We start from the raw sequence: 19120 nt of genomic DNA, 5'->3' as shown, positions 1-19120 counted from the left end.
ACTAACATGTAAAACAGCCCAACAAGGTAGGTACAGGGAAGACATAGCAACAGAAAAACTAAGCCAGGCAATAGTATAGAAACAACTTGCACATCTACATTGTCACGTAGGTTCTCATTATCCTAATGAGTCTACTGGATTTGAGCGTCAGAATCACATAGATTGTGGGGTACTAAGTACAATTCCACACCATGTGACGCCTGTCAGCCTAATCTGGATTTTCCCGCTAACTAGCAGCACCTCATCTCCTCCCAGGAGCAGGGATGATTGTGGAAACCACGCGCATGACAAGAAAGACTCCTCAAGGGAATCGTGGTCGATCAGATCTCGTCCCTTTCTCTCATTTAAAGTAGTCTCACATGGGCAAAGACAAACAGAGGCAGAATATAGTTCAATAAGGGTTTATTGAAGTAACTGCATCTTAGATAAAATGGCATGTATTTCAATAACTAGGACTATAAAACACAATAAAAGGAAGAGCGTGACTAGGAGAGTGAAACAAAAAAACATTCCCTTCATACTGTCACTAGGAGTGATATGTAGTTCTCCTACCTACGCTATGTTCGAGCCCAGCATCATAAGCCTAATCCGCCCTTCAGGTTTCCCCCTGGGAAAGCATCATCCAGCATACCTGAGTAAGGGAGCCTCTAGTCTAGAAGACACCGTCCCCATGTAGGCCAGGGGTTCGGCAGTGTAAGCAAGCAGCTGTAGCGAGGCAAACAGGAATCAGCATGCAGCCGTGGCCATCTGGCTGGAATCTCCCTCTAATGTGTATGCCAGTGGTTCCCAATCTGTGTGCCTCGGCACCCCAGTGCACCATAAAAACTAGTCAGGGGTGCCACGAACAGCACAAAGCACCAAGCACACAGTTTGGGCCTCCTTGAAGGATGGGGTTCCCCTGGGGCTGTGTTACACTGCTGCTGACCTTAACATACCAGCAGGAGCCAGCTCTGAACTGAGCCTTTTCCACATTGCATCTGTTCTCAGTGTCCTGGAATAAACCGGTGTCTTGTAACAGGATAGCCTCATAAAAACCCTACATTTTGTTCAACTATGGGTGTACTGCAGTAAATCATATCATCTCAGTCACAATTTAGAATGCAAACCTATTGGGCTACTTCGTCAAGATGGCTCAGACCTTCCAATAAATGAAAGTATCTATTTTTTAGAAACAATTTCACCCACTTCTATAATTCCAGTATGTTTTTAAACCAATGAATAGATACAGCCAGCTCTTTATTCAGACTAATCACAATAAATCTTTATCTCTCTAGTAACCTGTGAACTGCTCAACATTAATATATTTTTACAGTTGATTTATTTAACTCACAATGCCTGCTGCCAAGTTGAAAGGCAGGTCACAGGGCATAATAACAGCAGCTTAAGCAAGGAACATGGGAATTAACTTTTCTTTTTTCTGGTGTACTTCTCAGGAAAGAAAACATGAGCAGTAGAAAGCAAAAATTTAGAGCAACATTTTTATTTTTTTCATTCTAGTTTAGAAGAAGGTTGTATTAGCTAGAGACACTTTTTTAAAACAAAAAATAGTTAAAAAAATTTCCATCTACAGACCCAGGAGAATAATATTTCTGACTTAACCAAATAAAGAGTTTTATTAAACAACTTTTAGATTTAATTGTGTTACATATATGATTATGATACCTTCGTCGGCTTCTTCCCAATTATTTTCAGGAAGAAAAATTGAAGTACTCCCAAGGCCTGGCTTACATCCCACCACCCGCAAAATAAAATGTAGCATAATGGGGATCCGTGGCCAAAGCCAATAGGTCGAGGGAGTCTGGGGTCGAAAAAGTTTGGGAACCACTTCAGTATAGGACAAAGGGGTGTTTTTATAATAAAACAGTTGACATTCTAAGAAATGGTCCACACATATGAGTGTGTGTGTTTCTGGAATGTTGGAGACACAGTGTGCCACTTTAGCCAGCAACCCTATCTGACTGTAGCCTTGAAGAAAGCACAAAGTGAAATGAATATCCTACTGAGAACATAATGCTCTCCTAGGTGAAAGAACAATTAGATAAAAAGAAATAAAACAACACCGCAAATGTGGCTATTGCTAAAAAAATAAAGAAATGCTGAATAAAATGTAACAGGGCTACAGTGCACAACAGCACGTCTAGTTTGCTAAAATAACCTGGCTAAAATATGGCTACAATAGCTATACAACATCATGGTGTAAGAGTAGTGAAGAAATTAAGCTGCAAAGAAAGTACATCGTGCAGAATTCCTTTTGATAATATGAAAAAAATAAAAACGTCTACTTACAGATGCAGGTCTTAGATGCCTGGGGCACAGGACTCATGGGTGAGGTAGGCCTCCCCACTTAGTAGAACACTTTAGGGAAGAGGGGTCAGTTGATGGGAATAGATCAAGCATATAGATAAGACAGGTGTCCAAGACGTGCAGCTAGTCATTGAGTTTATAAATCAGACGATCATGAAAGGCCATTATTGCCATTGCTGTGTTCCAGACCTATAGATCCCATGGTGCAGACAATTTCCATTGATGGATTATGCACAGTTTTTCTGTTGCCAGTGCACCGGCCAACCAAAGTCATTTGTGACTGTCCAAGTCCGAGTCTGGTGGGATGAGAAGAAGTACAGACAGCTCTACAGCAGGGCAGAGATCAAGATCACATGATAGAAGTAGGGAGGCCCAGACTTCCTTCCAGTATGGTTAAATGAGATCACATGACCAAAGTATATGACTAATGGTACCTCCAGCGTCATGGCATCTCCAGCAGAAATCAGTGAGGATCATACCAATGTGAATCAGTTTGTCTGGGGTCCAGTGCCACCCATGGATTATTGTGAGATAACTCAATTTCGGTCGGCATTCACAATGGTACATTTTGGGTGTAGCAAGAAGGACGTAGCAAGAAGGGCGGACCGGGTCTTATCCGTTGGTTCCTTAGAAAAATTGGAACTCCAATGATTAAGCAGGGCCTGAGAGTTTGGTTTCAAGTAGGGCCTGGTCAACAAGTCAGAGTCCTGAGATCAATTTCACGTATGCTCCCCATTTTTACAAATACATGTGTAGTGTGAAGTCTATTATTCCATGCTGCCTTCAGCAGAGACCACCTTAATGCAACTCTGCAACTGCTGATATTGAAGGAAGGCGCTTCTTTGTAAGTGAAATTTGTTTTGCAGATCTTGAAAGGTTTTTACCTGTCCTGCTGTCAAAGCATGAGACAACTCTAAAATACCTTTTCACTTCCAGGAAGCCCAGATGAAAGGAGTGTAGTCAATTAACAGTCCAGAATTGTCCCACATAGCTGCTTGGAGATGAATGAGTCCATCTATGTGCAGAACAAGGTGGGTTTTCTTCCAGATATGGAAAGTGTACAGTAGCACTGATTTGTGCAAACCACCCTGAGAGAGGAGGTGAAGATAGAGCATATGGAGGCCCAATGGACTTTGGCAAATGTGGGTTTCAAGACAAGAGTTAGCAAGTTTGGTTTTTCAAGGACAGGCACAAGTAGTAAACCAGCTGTGAAAGGTGTTGTGCATAATAGTACATAGTGCTGTTTGGGAGTCTCAGATCACCGGACTAGGTATCTGCATATAGTTTATGCATGGCCAAGTGAGGCTTGTTCTCATTACATATGTAAGACGTAATCAGTCTATATATGCAGCGGAGGAGAGTGAGCGGGGTCATGATCAGCAGCATGCCCAGTGCATAACGGTAGTTTGGGGCCAATACCATTTTAATTGTTTGTATCCAGTCCCAGAGCGATAGGGGTAATGCGCTCCATTTCTCAAAATCCTCTGCATTTGTTCAAGCAGTGACAACATGTTGGACAGAACCATGGCATGAACGTAGACGCAAATGCAAATGCCCAGGTAATTCATTTGAGTGGGTTTTCAGGTAAAAGGGGCAGAGGATAGGGAGGTCTCCCTTGTTCTGCAAATTAAAGGAACTGTCTTGCTTTTAATCCAATCAACCTTGTACACGGAGAAGGCAGAGAATTTATCCAGGACCAACATCAAGGCTTGGGCTGAAGTCTCAGGGGAAGAAAGCATAAGCAGAATATCATCCGCATACAGCATCAGATTCAATTGGCTTGCTGCTGTGGGACTGCATCCTAACTGGTCAGAGTTCTGGATTGTTACGGCCAGTGGCTCCAGCTTCAGCAGGAAGAGGAGAGGGGAAAGCGGACTGCCCTGCCTCTTTCCATGGTGAATGAATATGGTGCATGAATGAACCCCATTGCTGGCTAGAGAAGTCAGTGGAAAGGCATAAAACCAGGAGGCCACTGTGATGAAGGTTCGGCCCAATTCCCATGGGGGCCAAAGTGTGAAAGAGATAGCCCCACTCTACTCTATGGAAAGCTTTTTCTTGCATTGAGGGAGAGGGCCATCCTCTTGTCGGGTGCAGATCTGGAGATCCAAAGTAGGTGAAATAGTGTTCATAAGTGGTTCTGAGATGGGCAACCAGGAATGAAGCCCACCTGAGATCACCCTGTTGCTGCTACATTGCAAGGGATCTTTTACAGGTTTCAACAACAGTCTTATATAAGCATGCAGGAATTCTGGTTAAAGGCTGCCCTCATTCTGCGCTTCCTGGAACAGTTTTTCCAACATAGGAATCAAGTGTTCCGCCATGATTTTGTAGAACTCAATCAGGAGACTGTCCTCCTGTGGAGTTTTGCTTGAGGTCATGCTTTTGATTGCATCTATAATTTCATTGTTCATAATAGTACCGTCATGGGTTGTTACCCTTACTGGTCCGTTGGATAGATAGTATGTGGTAATTCTACAAGTAGATCATCTTGCAGTATGCCTTTAATATTCCCCAAACCCCCCACCACCCTTGTGCTGCGTTTTTTAAAACTATCCACTCCCCCAACACCTGTGGTCTCTGTCACCCCAACATATGGAACAGAAACTTCATGTGCAGCAAACAAAGGTATTTGCCTTGAGTAAGTGGAGGGGGTGGGGCCCTTTGGGATTGTCACTCTCCTCCCACTGTGGCAGGTACTGTAAAGTCTTTCCAGGTGAGTCACCAGGTCTGGATCCCCTGAGGCATCATCTAACCTTGGTCTTTATGGTAAGCAATAGTATCAGCTGTTATCGGGGTAACAAGCTGCGTGGCTTCTTCTTCCAAGTCCCCCTGGGCAATCTTCAGACCTGCTGGAAGCCTCTTCCGAGTTCCTGGATAAAGTTGCAGATTTGTTACCCTGGTCCAGGGAGCAATGGTGCTGTATGTCTGCAACCACTCTGGCCCTTTTATGCTTGTGTTTTGGTCAGAGCCACCCTCATGTGTCTATGTGACTGACACTGTGATCGTTGTTGTTGCCAGTCCATCTGTCTAGCCTTCTCCAGAAGTGGGAAGTCCTTCACCTCAAACCAGTCCCATACTGCAGAGGCTGATGTGAAGAAGTGTGATTCTCCCTTGTCCAGTATTCATAGCTTCAATGGGAAGAATAAGATGTATTTTCCATTCAGTTTGTGGAGATGTCTCTTCATGCTCAGATAGGGTTCTCATTTTCGCTGGACTTTGGTGATATATTCTGAGTATAGGTTCTTCGAACGTCTGCCAATCTAGCACAGGCCGTTGGTGCGAGTATTTGTATGACATTGTCTCTGTCTTGAAAGTTGAGTAGATGGACTAAAATTGATCTTGAAGGCACCTCCGGCATCCTGTGTGCCCTTTACACAGTAAATATTATGAACACTTTGCCCCCAATACCTCTGGGAAGAGCCAGTTCCATAGAATCAGTTCCATGCTCAGGCCTTCTGCATTCTCCAGGACCTCCACCAACTGCATGTTTTGCTGTGCAAACCTATCCACATCATCCACCCTGTCCATCAAATGTTCAATGGTTTTCTGAAGGGCCCAGATCTTTTTAGCACTCTCCAGAATTGTGGGCACTATGCTGGCCAGTGTGCTATCCGCATATAGACTCTGCTAGTTTTTTGTGATCCACACTTAGAAGCCCTAGTTCCAGTGCAACCTGATACATTTTTTGCTCTAAGGCAGATTTTGTGTTCCACATGATATTCAAGATCATAGGAGTGTGGACATTCAGTCCTAATCCTGTCTATGACTGCCCCAGGCCAGCTGTGTCTTCCCTCTGTTTTAGGGGGTCAGTCCCACATTGCATCTTCAAAGCCTTGTGGATCACCATTTGACCTCTGGACCGGCTTGGTGCTGGTGCTGGTAGGCAACCTTCTCCTTCAGAGGGCCTGGTTTCCTAAGCGCCACAGGGCCGCCATTTGCAGATGTGGACTGGGTGTTGCCACCCAGGCTGAACCCCACAGACTGCTTGTCCTTAGAGGGCCTGCTACTCAGTTCCCGCGGGCCCAGCACAACCTGAAGAACAGGTCCATTCCAGACAGCTACCTCAGCTGCCTACAGGCACAACACACTCGGGTTACTCTTGGACATGATAAGTTCAGTAGCCTCCTTCACAGGACTTTGTGTCTCATCTGCTTTTAACCTCTCTGTTGGTGCTAATGTCAAGGCAGTCCCAGCGTAGCATATGAGTCAGGGGTTGTACTTCCATCCACCCCTTTATGGGTCCACCTTCAGAACCAGCCTCACCCTGGACTCTACAGGACCAGGGTTCTCTGGTGTTCACCCTTTGGGAGCAGCAGATGCCCCGCCAACCAGCATCTGGGCTTTGGGTCCCCAGGCTGATGCCCACCCTACCTGGCTGCCTGTGTCTTTTCTCCTTTGGCTCCTCTGGACTTTATGCTCACCAACAGCCATAGGTACACCCAGTCACTGAAGCGAGGGCTTTACATCACCACAGCCTCCATCTTGTGGGCCACGTGCCTTCACAGCTAATGGAGCTGCCAACCACTAGCCTGCACGGCCGCCCAGTCTGGCTGTTTCCCCCTGATTATCATCGCCAGTGGCCAACTTTTGACAATAGAGGTGTAGTCTAAGACATCTTTGGTGAACAGCCATTGAGGATAAGAGGGATGAGCTGTATCACAGTGCATTCTTCAGGGTGAAGTGACAAGGCCTAGAAGTACTTTGAAATGGTGGGAAACTCTAGGAGAGATGAATGACAGCTGCCCCGCAGGGATTCAAAGAGGAATCTTGTTGCCATGGTGTGATAGAATGCAGTAGTGTTGGTAGCCACACTGGTTCTCCTACAGCGAGGTAAGGAAGATTTGTCTCTATCCTGCAAGGGGTAACTTGGTTTCCCTTTGGCTCCCCGGAACTGCCATGATTTGCTCTGAGGATTCTGTTCCTTTGGCCTGCTGTCACCATAAGAAGTGTAAACTTTATCATCTATAGTAGAAGAAATTGAAGCCATCTCCATCTCTGTGGTTGAGATTGTGCCAATGTGCTCCTCAGCTTCTTGGGGGGCAGGAAATTCCCTTGTAGTTTTGTGGAAAGTTAAGAGAACGGCTGGATGCAGCTGGCCATACTGGACACCTTTCTGCATAAGCATTGGTTACAGGGCAAAGAACTTCTTCGGTAGGACAAAGGTATTGTGGGAGAAGTGCGCAGAGAGTGCCACCCCAGCTTTTGGATAGGCATAGGGACCATGGGACTTAGCTGTCTGCAAAATGAGATGGGGATGTGTATAGAGGGACACAAGAATCAGAATTGGTTGAGAGGATGGGACATTAGTCCCTCAGCATATCCTGTGCGCCTGCTGTATTTCCAATGAGGGTCTGAAGGTGAGGTCCATTAGATTAGGAAGAAAGGCTTCCAGAAAGTGGCTTAGACTGCTCCTTTCCTCTGATTCTGGCACCCCAAAAATGTGTATATTGTTCTACCTGATCCTGTCATTAAGATCTGTCACCCATTTCTTCATGTGTAGAAAGTCCAAGCCCCAGTCTGCTTTCACTGACTGCCCGTTCTAGGGTCGTAAGACAAAGTTTGGTGCCACCTAGAAAGGACTGGGATTTTATTTCTGCAGTCACTTCTGAGGATGAGCTGTCCAGCAACCCAAAAGCAGGCTTAGTGTCTCCTTAATCAGAGCTTCAAAGGAGGATGTATCCATGATAGTAGAAGGGCATGACTTTGGCACCCTTGACCACTTCGGAAATGTTAGTTGGTGAGTGATCCTCTTCTTAGACATTGAGTAGAGTAGAGTAGGGCTGATATGCAGCGTACAGAGTGCTCAGCCCACAACATGTGTTAGAATATAAAGTAGAGCCTTTGAGGTTCGTGCAACTCCAAACAATATCAATGAGAACCTTAAAGCTGTAAAAATGGTTCCAAAAGGGGTGTGCCTGGTTCAAAGATGGCTGCCATGTAAAGGAGATGAAGTTGTCCAAGAGCCTTGCTGTCATTAAGATGGCTACCATCCTCAGGCTCTCTTGTTCAATCTGAAATGGTATATTCAAGGCCTAGCTCTGCAGGGGCCATTGCAGGGTCGTCAATGAAAGCAGAGTGAGCAGCCTCTCAATGTCTTTCCACCTCTAAGCAGCCGATAGAAACAGGTGAGAGAAACGACTTGAGGCAGAGGGGCGCAGGGCCCTGTCAATGTGGTGTATACACCAGTGTCCAGAAGAAGATATGGGACAGCCCAGGTCATCCCCTCGGGGCACGGAGTCAGCTTACTGGTCTAACATACCACAGAGGCACCAGCACCTCCAAGTCTGGCGGCTGAGCAATCCTCATGTGCATCCCTCACAGGTGGGATAGGGCCATAAGCTTAGCTCTCATAGGCCTTGTTCCCAAAGAAGAATTGGCCAGTACCTGCAGCATTCAGGTCTCTTCTCTAGTTTACCTCACCCCCAATGGATGGAGGAGTGTCAGAGAGTGGCAGTCCCCCCCGAGACTTCCCAAAATTCCCAAAGCAAACATATTTGGAGAAACTGTCAGGAGCTCACGTAGAGTCAGCCATCATTGTTTGGGCCAAGCTCTGCCCCTGGGGGATCTTTTTTATAATTACAGAATGAAGATTTGCTAGATCAACTGAGAAGTCTCAGTGAGAGGCCAGCAGAAGTTCTCATTGAAGAGCTGAGATACTGTTTGTGTCTTCTGCACTTGAAACAGACAACACACTTCAATTAAGCAAAACCTCACTGATGTTGGGCACTACTTGAAGAACTTTACTATTTGGCAGCAAAAACACTAAGAATGATTTAAATAATTTGAGGGCCTCCACCTGCTTCAATACCACTCAATGATGCACTTAGAGTTTATGTCACTCTCAATTTTGTTGTCAATCAGAATCTTTATCCTGAATTCAGCAAGGTGAATTGAAAATAATCAACAAATCAAAATAATGTACACACGGTTCCAAAAAGCAGGAGGGTTTCTTTAAAACAAGGGGTTCTGAAATGAATGAAAAACAATATGTTTGAAGCAAGAGCCCTCACTCACCCTCCGGTGACATGCTTCATCATAGGGCTATGCTCCTCGTCAGGCCGGCGCTGCAATGCCTAACGGGCCCAACAAGGGGGCTCTTTGCCAGAGATCTTTTGAAAATGATATATAACTGGTCAAAACGTGAATAAGGATTGGTATAAGAATAGTTAAAAATGCCTAGAGGTAAAAAAATTGCTATTTATTCTGATATTAATTCCCCTGACATGGTTAAAAACAATGCATAGGGATATGGTAAGATAATGTCTGCGCTCCCCAAATAAAGAGATAATTTATACAGTTCACTAAGTCTCGAAGTGAAGAATAGTACAAAAAGAGAGAACACAGGATCCCTGTGTTACTCAATCTAGTAGGTCAACATGTTTCTCGCTATTTTTTTGTCAATAATGATCTTATGCGATTCGTCAGGACCTTAGCACGTACCTAATCCTTAGGAAAAAATTTAGGAGTCCCCTACTAGGGAAATCAGAAACCCTCCAAGTATTAAAGGTAGGGCCTCAGTTCCGGAGTTCCGGGGACTGACAGCGATTTTAGGTGGACCTGAATTGAAGGCTCCTCTTCAAACCTTAGTGGATTTTCCAAGCCTGATGTTTTCCCCGATGAGGCCTGTTGGCGGTGCATCCGCGGTCCCCGGCCCTGGCGGTCCATGACCGCCAGGGTCGTAATGACCCCCTATCTTACCATATCCCTATGCATTGTTTTTAACCATGACAGGGGTAATAATATCAGAATAAAAAGCAATTTTTTTACCTCAAGCCATTTTTAACTATTCTTATACCAATCCTTATTCACGTTTTGACCGGTTATCTATCATTTTCAAAAGATCTCCGGCAAAGAGCCCCCTTGTGGGGCCCATTAGGCATTGCAGCGCCGGCCTGACGAGGAGCATAGCCCTATGATGAAGCATGTCACCGGAGGGTGAGTGAGGGCTCTTGCTTCAAAATATTGTTTTTCATTCATTTCAGAACCCCTTGTTTTAAAGAAACCCTCCTGCTTTTTGGAACCGTGTGTACATTATTTTGATTTATTGATTATTGGGAGACATACACACAGGACCAGGAGTCTTTTCTCCGAATCTCCCACATATGCCCCTCTTTTGCTGTTGTTTGAAGAATTGAAAATAATATCAGCTGTTATTTAGTTTATGTAAATTTATTTTTGAAACTAGATATTTATATTGCGTTATTATTATACTCTAGCTCTTTCAACTATATGACTGCATTGTGTAGGTCAAAATGGATGATATAAGAGAGATACAAAATCGTTTATTGAGACCTTTGTTTTTTAAACATGCATCACATAAAACTATAAACATGGTTTTCTAGCATAAATAATCAATGACACCAATAAAAACTAACTAAACCTTTTCTGTGCTGCTAAAGCCATTATAAATCTGCCCATAGCACGCCACATCTAACAATTCCACATTAAACAGAAATATTATGCCTTTTCCTCAAATCTTAATCCCATATTTAATTAAAACTGGTTTTAATAACTTACACTGCGAGGCCCAGAAATGTAAACAATCGCACAGCATGTGAACAGCTGAGCATCGTACCTTAAGGCTACAGCTAGAAATTCCTGCTTTGTTGAAAAGCCAATTCAGCCCTATTCGTAATTTCAATAAGGCATTATGCATTACCAGATTGGATAGGACCGTCAAATACGGTACAGCAGTTAATTTCTACCATGAGTGGCTCAGGTGAGCAATTGAAATTGTCAAGGACAAATAGGCAGAATATTTGCCTCTTGATTCTGCTCGTCCTCTAGCATTTAGAACTATATGTACGAACACATTTTCCCATAGACACAAAATGGGTAAGATCCTTTGATACATCAGCCCCTTAATTCCTTCCTGCATGGCAGTGATAAAGTTCTCACTATCATAATTCTCTAATTTAAGTTAACCTGCAATCGACGTAAATTGATCCCTTAGAGCCCTAGTCTGTTTTAATTCACTTTCCTTAATTACATTAACACAATATCTTACAGCTGTTAAAATTTAGGAATCACATTGTTTGATCCAGAAAAAAACATAGGATTTTAAAAATGTAATTCCATGATTAAGGTTGCCTTCCATCTGAAACTCTTGGAATATAGCACATTTAGGTAATCCAATAAGTTTTTAAGACAACATCCTTCCGTTTTAACCCAATTAATATTTGTCCACAGAAAGTCTATGCCATTTAGCATCTGAGGGACAGCCATCCCATTATATGCTGTGAATGCAGATTTTAAGGACAGACCACCAAAATCCTTTTAAAATTTATTAAAACTTCCAATGTGGCTGACACACAACATTTTAAAGTGTTTGAGTGCAGTTTCCTTGAAAATTTACTATCAAAAGTAATACGCAGTAATTTATAAGACATGGCTTCCTCAATCATTTGAGTACCAACTGACCAGGTAAAGGGTTTCCTTTTTTGGCCAAATGCTATAAATTTTTGTTTTTTTCTACGTTGATAACCAGATGATTGGCCCTCCAATAACTGCTAAATGCTGATAGTTTGCTTTGGAGACCTACCTGTGTCATATCCAGTCGGGCAAGATCATCTGCAGACAAGAAACAAGGGACCTGCTTACCCCCCAATTTAAGTGAGAAAGAATGAACCGTCTGTAGGGTTACCGGGCGATACGCACTGTATAGGGCACAATGTGTTGGTGCTAAAACGCACCCTAGCCAAATCCAATTACTTATTGGGATTTTCGATGACAGGGAGCCCTCTTTGTCTAACTCCACCCTTGCTCAGTTCTCCCTTTGTAGCTCCTTTAAAATCATTAGCATACCCCTTGGTACTATCAGACCTTCTAACTTTTGCCACAGAGTCAGTCAATTTACTAAATTGAACAGTGAGCGAAAATCCATAAAACAGGAATAATATTTCCCGTTTTCAATTCCTTTCTTGGCCGTGGCCCAGAGGAGAAAATATTGTTCAGACATTGAGTGGCCTTCTTTAAATCATCCCTGCTCAATTGGGATGAGATTTTCAGAGGCAGTTCAATCTTTCATAGATTGGAGCAATGCTTTAGCATAGGGTTTCGCTCCAATGTAAATTAAACTAATCAGTCTGTAATTTTTTCGGATATGATGGATTACCTTTGTTTAGTATGGGCTTAATAATTCTGCCTTTCAAGCTATCCGTGAAGCGTCCTATTTGTGAAAACCACTTTAGAAGCTGTCTCGAATACACTTGTCCACCACTCAATTATTTTTAATTATTATTGCAACCTGTTCCAAACCAGTACACTCATGGATCCCCGAGGAGACCAGCTCAGCAGCGAGGACTGACCTGAATCACAATGCAAGTCATGAGGGTATGGGGAGAGACCAAGTATGAAATGTTAAGGTCGGGCAAACAACTCTTCTTCGTTGCAGTTGTACACTGCGGACTCCTCTGACAGTCCTCCTCCTTCTTAGTCAATAACTGGCACAACGTTTGGCTCGAGGAAACAGTATTTCTGCAAAATGGCTGCCTCTGGCAGATGAAGACAAATAAAAACATGAGACAAAAATTCAGCAACAAGGCTTGGGTCAGGAGACATCTGGAGACAAGGGAACTTTACAGGGCTAGAGGTCAAAAGGAGCGCTGCACCCGCAGGGGGAGAAAAGTGATAGCGAGATGGGCAGGCAGGTGGACACGAGCACAGGTGATATGTATTTGCCTCCAGTTGCTTAAGGTTTTAACCATTTTTAGATTTTTGGGCATATTAGTTACTAGCATGTGCATACATGTGCACTAATACTACTCATTGTTTCATGCTTTAGTTGTGTCCATTTAACCAAATTGTAGTGTCTTCCCCTTTTGGGGTACCTGCCGCAGGGGTACCTGCCCCACACAGAGGTGTACATTACATGCCTTTATTCATCTGCATGTAATCGCAAACTTAACATTCTAAACCTGCATTCACTTTATCACGTTCCAACACTTATGTAACAGTTCTACGGAGTCCTTCAGGAGCCAAGCAGGTTCCGTCATACATAAGACACAACACTACATCTCCTCCATGTTAAATACAAAAAAAATATTTTTGTTTACAAATTTATATACAAACATAGCTCTTTGATGAGCCTCCGTGGTGCTCTGATTACTTGTTCTAATAATGGCTTTGGAAACTAGAAACCAACAATACGAATGTCCATAATTTGCATAGGCGAAGCAGGATGAACAGCAATCTCGGGTCAATCAATTGTCCTTTCCGAACCAGTCTCTAAATTGACATCACTTTCTGATGAGTTGTGAGCCACATGTTTGAAATGTGAGGAATCTTGTGTGATGGATTTCCCAGGAAGTTGGGCAGGCACCATGTGTCCTTTGCTTGTTAGGACATGGAATGGCTCAGCATCAAATGGAGCATCAGACTTACATTTTCTCAGCTGACAGACAAGGTGCAATCTCCTCTGATGAAAACAATGGAGCATATTTACAAGCCTCTAGTGCTTCCTTGCGCCACATTAGTGTCATTTTTTCACATTAATGTGGTGTTAGGAAGGCATTTTTGCCGCTCCAGTTTTTCAAAGTGGTGCAATGCATTGCACCACTTTGCACCCCCTTGCGCCACATTATACCTGCTCCAGGCATAATATATGCAAAAGGGATGTTTTAGTGTAGGAAGGCGTGAAATAATTGACAAGATTTCGAGATTAATCTGACGGTCGGTCCACTAGGAGTGTGGCAGTCCGACCGCCAATGCAAGTTTGGCGATCTTAAGACTGCCAAACTCATAATGAGGCCCTCAGTCTGGAGCAAATTCTCATGACTGCCGGAGCTGAAGAGCGTGCCAATCGACAAGCTGCTGACAAGGAGGCTGGAAGTGCCCAAAGTGAGTCAGACAGGAACAGGAGAATCAGGCAGAAGCACAAAGCTGAGGAACACAAGGTGATGTCTCCACGGAAAAAGTAGTTGTGTTTCAGGTGTGGATTGTCATTTCCAAACTAAGGTAAATGTTCCGCCATTGAACAGATTTGTAGAGGCTGCGGGAAGGAGAACCATTTTGTAACTGTTTTAAGGCAAAGGAAGAAGTAAGTGTGTCATGGTGAGAAGAAAAAATAGCCACCGAACGGTCCAAATGTGACGTTCGACGCATGCCCACAAGGCCAAGCGACAACACCAACTGAGACAAATCAACACCAAACAAAGTTGTTTGTCATCTAAATCATCATCAAAATGTTTTATAGTATCAATATCAAGTGAACATGAAGATGATTTTATAATATTGATGTTTATCTCGGAAAAATGTGCACATGTTGGACTGGCTGCCTGTGAAGAAAAATACCTGTCAAAGAAAAGTCAACATGAAAAAGCACCAAAGTCATTCAACATGTCTGAAAATTACACTGAAAGTAAAAGTTTTTTCAATACCTTTCATTATCGACAGTGGTGCATCAATAAACATTGTTCCTGAAGGGAAATATAATGGACTATCTCCATTACCGCGACTGATGCCATTGAAGCTAAAGTAAACACATGGGCTGCATCGTTGCCATTGATAAGTCAAGGTTCATTTGTTCCTTTGTTCATTGAAGCACAAGAAGACAAAGGTGCAAGAGACCATTCATGTGCTTCAAGGTACAACCTCAAGTGCTTATTTACTCAGTTTCAACAAAGCTGCTGATATGGGCCTGAACTCAGTGAATTAAAACATGACTGCTCATCATAAAACAGTAAGTCAGTTCCCTTCTTTATTTCATGGGTTAGGAAACTTAAAACTATGAGAGTACAATTGCATAATAATGAGGATGTCCATTCTGTTGCACAAAGACAAAGAATAATTGCATTCTATTTAGAAGAAGCAGTTGAAAATGAAGTTAAGTCAGTACCTAACCATGATATCATTGAGTGTTCTACTGGTCCAGAGCCACTGATTTCTCCCATAGTGGTAGTACCCAAGAAAGGCAGTGCAGGAGCTGTACTCATCTGTGTGGATATGCTTCAAGAGAACAAGAGAAAGAGAACAACATCCAGTTACTCACATGATAATACAATTGAATGGTGCGAAAGTCTTCTCTCACCTTGATTGAAGTAAAGGATATCATCAGTTGGAACTTGAGGTGAATTGCAATTACATTACAGCCTTTTCTAGACATTTTGGCCTATTTCAATATAAAAGACAGAGCTTTGGTGTGTCATCAGCTGTAGAGATTTTTCAAGATGTCAATCGATGCATCATACAGCCTGTCATGAATGCGTTTAACTATATAAATGACATATTAGTCTTCAGAGCTACACAGAATAAAGCAAGTGTGTTGTCTACTGGTTGATGCATGTTTAACTTTGAATGCTGAGAAATGTGAATTCAATAAAACAAAGCTGAAGTTCTTTCGACATATCTTTTCTGATGAGGGGATAACATCTGATCACCCTAAAGTCCCCCACAAGATGTTTCCATGTTACGTTCATTCCTTTGCATGCCCAATTACTGTTCCAGATATATACAAGACCACTGTGAGTGCTCCATTGACAGATTTGACAAAAATGAATGTTTCATTTCATTGGTCACGTGAATGCAAGCAAAACCTTGACAATAACACAAGCTATTTAGAACACTCCGAAAATGGCATGTTTTGATCCAAAGCTCCATACAAAAGTTGTTGTTCAGGATAGCCCCTTCGTGCTAGGCTCAATACTTACACAGAACAAGCACACCCAAATGCCAAAACAAATATTGTGGCATATGGAAGCAAAGGTTTGTCCCAAACTGAACATGCTTATTCACAACCTGAAAAAGTGAGCGTAGCAGTGGTGAACATTTCAAAGCGTTCTTATATAGAAAGCCTTTTACGCTTGTGTACAGATCATAAAGCATTGTTGAACATCTTTGATAATCCAAATACAAAGATGCCTCCTAACATTGAACATTGGGGTCTACGATTACAAGAGTACAACTACACAGTTGTGCATTGTCCGGAGAAGGATCAAAACCCTGCTGACTACTTCTCCAGAGTGCCTATACAGTGTCAGGGTTCACCTGCCAAGACAGCTGAAGCCTATGTAAACTTCATTATGAAATCAAGCACACCAGCTGCCATATCATTGGAGCAAAATATCATTGTCATGAGTCAAGATAGCGATACGTTAAAACTGAAAGACATTATTACACATCAGTCTTGGAACCAGCACACTTGACCTCTTGGCAGTAATGGCGAATACTAGAAGTTCAAGAACGTCAAAGATGACCTGTCTGTGACTAAAGAAGGCATTATCCTAAGAAGTTCAAGAATTGTTATTCCAGAGAGTCTGCAACAACAGATAAATGAAGTGGCCCATGAAGGACATTGTGGGATTGTTGCCACAAATGAGCTTTCTGAGACCAAATTTGGTTTCCTCATCTCAATGGAAGAGTTGAAAGAGAAAGGCCTGTCATTGATGCAACTGCCTGTAATCGAAAACCACTCAACACCACTTAAGCATGCCAGAGTTGCCAAAACATGGATGGGAAAGAATTGCTGTTGACTTTTTCGGTTCTATTGACAATGGGCATCACCTGATGGTGAGTGTTGATACTCCTGCTTTTCATTCTTAGACAATCACCCATAAATCACTCAAGAGAGAGTCATTGAGAGTTTAGACAGCACCTTTGCAACATGGGGTATGAACACAGTCTTAAAATTTGATAATGGCTCACCTTTCGACAGTCGAAAATTCAGAGAATTTCTGAGTCATCTCATTGTGAAACATCAGAAAATCACAACTTTTTGACCACAGGCTAATGGCCTTGTCGAACATTTCAGGAGTACATTAAAGAAAGTTGTTAGAAAAGATTGCGCTAAAACCTTTTTGAGTTCTACTCTATGAGCCTACCGTTCAACTCCTCACTCAACCACAAGTGAAAGTCCTGCAACTTTGATGTTCAGGATAGCAATGCCAATCAGGTTACCTCATTGGACCAACACAAGATCAGAGTCTGAGGAAGAAGCCCCTGCCAAAGACTTGGGGCCTGCTTTAGAGTTTGACAGACGGGTTACTCCATCACAATTGTGATGGATATCCCGTCCTCCGTATTGTGATTCACATAGGATATAATGGGATCATAATACTGTGGACGGGATATCTGTCACATTTGTGATGGAGTAACACCCCTTCCGCCACACTGTAAATCAGACCTTTGGATCATAAAAAGAAAATAGAGGCCTATGTAAACAAGTAACGACACACAAAAGAAATTGGTGCAGATTTACAAGAAACTGGTGCTTCGGCACTGATGCGGCACTTTTCTTGCATCGCACCTGCCCCACCTAATGACACCATGGGTGCACTGTATTTACAATACGGTGCACCATGGTGGTCATTGGGACAAATAGTGTCAAAATTTTTTACGCTATTCTGGCGCTTTGCTGCAGTAGTGTCAGAAATGTTGATGCTAGTACAGCAAAGTGCAAGGAGGCCCATTTGTTTCAATGAATGCGTCATTTTAACGCCTCCTTTTAGCAGGCATTAAAAATGATGGAAATAATGCAGGGGTCCCCCGCCAGCAATGCGCACTGTCTGCTCTGCTGTTTTCTTTATTACTGTTTTCACACCTTCTCCAGCAAGATTCTTGAGGTATTTGATCATTTTCTTGTTATCTGTTTCATCGAGTCCATCAATGAAATCATCAAATGTCTTGATCCAAGCAGTCCATCTATCTCCAATATTTTGCTTTTTGGTGGTATTGAATGGTGGTGGGGATATCAGGAAGACAGTAGCATTATAACTGTTTACAGGATTAGCTGACACTGAAAATGAAGTTCTCTCAGATACTGTCTGCTGTCCACTAGGACTCGCTTCTTCAATGCCATCTCTAAGGCCTGTGACATACTGGCTTCTGGGTCATCTTGGACAGTCTGTACAACCATGAGCCGTTTCTTGGTCTCCATTGGAGCCCTTCACTTTTCAGGAGACTTCTGGAGTTGTACTGAGCTGCCACCCGGCAGCTTTGGTGGTGTGCCGCTTCAGGTTTTGGACAGCTCAGTAAACACAACCCCTGTGCTGCTTCTTTAGTCTCCTCACCCACTGCTGAGGTCATAGAGCTTGCCTTCTTGAGGCTCTGGTAAGTGTAACAACATTTTGCTTTATTATCAATTGTTCTGTCAGCTAGAACTTTTATGAATCCTACTCACATTTGACCATGATAGTTTTAGCACTTCTTTTCTGTTTGTAGCCGCCTCTTGCGTTATCACTCCGTACACTGTATAGCTTTGTGTTGCTTAGTAGTGAGGTACCTCACTTTATGGCATTGCCAGCAGGTTCTTGACCAGCAGTGTGTAGATTTCTCATTGAAGCTTTCTTTATCTTCAAATGATTCATGCTGGCTGGAGCGGCTCTTTGACTCCACATACACCAAATGTTAACTCTGCAATTCTTCATAGGCACATGTAGCAAGCACAAGCAGTTGACCTGCACCACGGGCAAATTCTCTAGGAGAACCATGTTGATCCCTGGGTTGCCTATCCACTATCTCATTGCCAGTTCTGGCAACTTCCCCAGCCGGGGTACCCACCAAAAAGCTACGCTGCACATGAATATGTCTTTATTCGTATGCGAGTAACCACAAATTCAAAATTCTAAACCTGCATTCACTTCATCATGTTTCAACACTTACCTCACAGATCTACAGAGTCCTTTAAAAGCCAAGAGGGTTCTGTCATATATAACTCACAAGAAACTACTCAAATTAATTAAGATAGTGATAACTTCCAGCACCAATTGGCTAAATAGAAAGGCCTCAACATGTAATGTTTTAGAGTAAATGTTTTTTATCCTTGCTCTTACAAATATCAGGGCAGATTTTGTAAGTTTTGACACAGCACAGCTACCAAAGT

This window comes from Pleurodeles waltl, chromosome 4_1, assembly GCF_031143425.1.
Source record: "Pleurodeles waltl isolate 20211129_DDA chromosome 4_1, aPleWal1.hap1.20221129, whole genome shotgun sequence".
NCBI classification, from domain to species: domain Eukaryota; kingdom Metazoa; phylum Chordata; class Amphibia; order Caudata; family Salamandridae; genus Pleurodeles; species Pleurodeles waltl.
Note: the sequence above shows the minus strand (reverse complement) of the source record.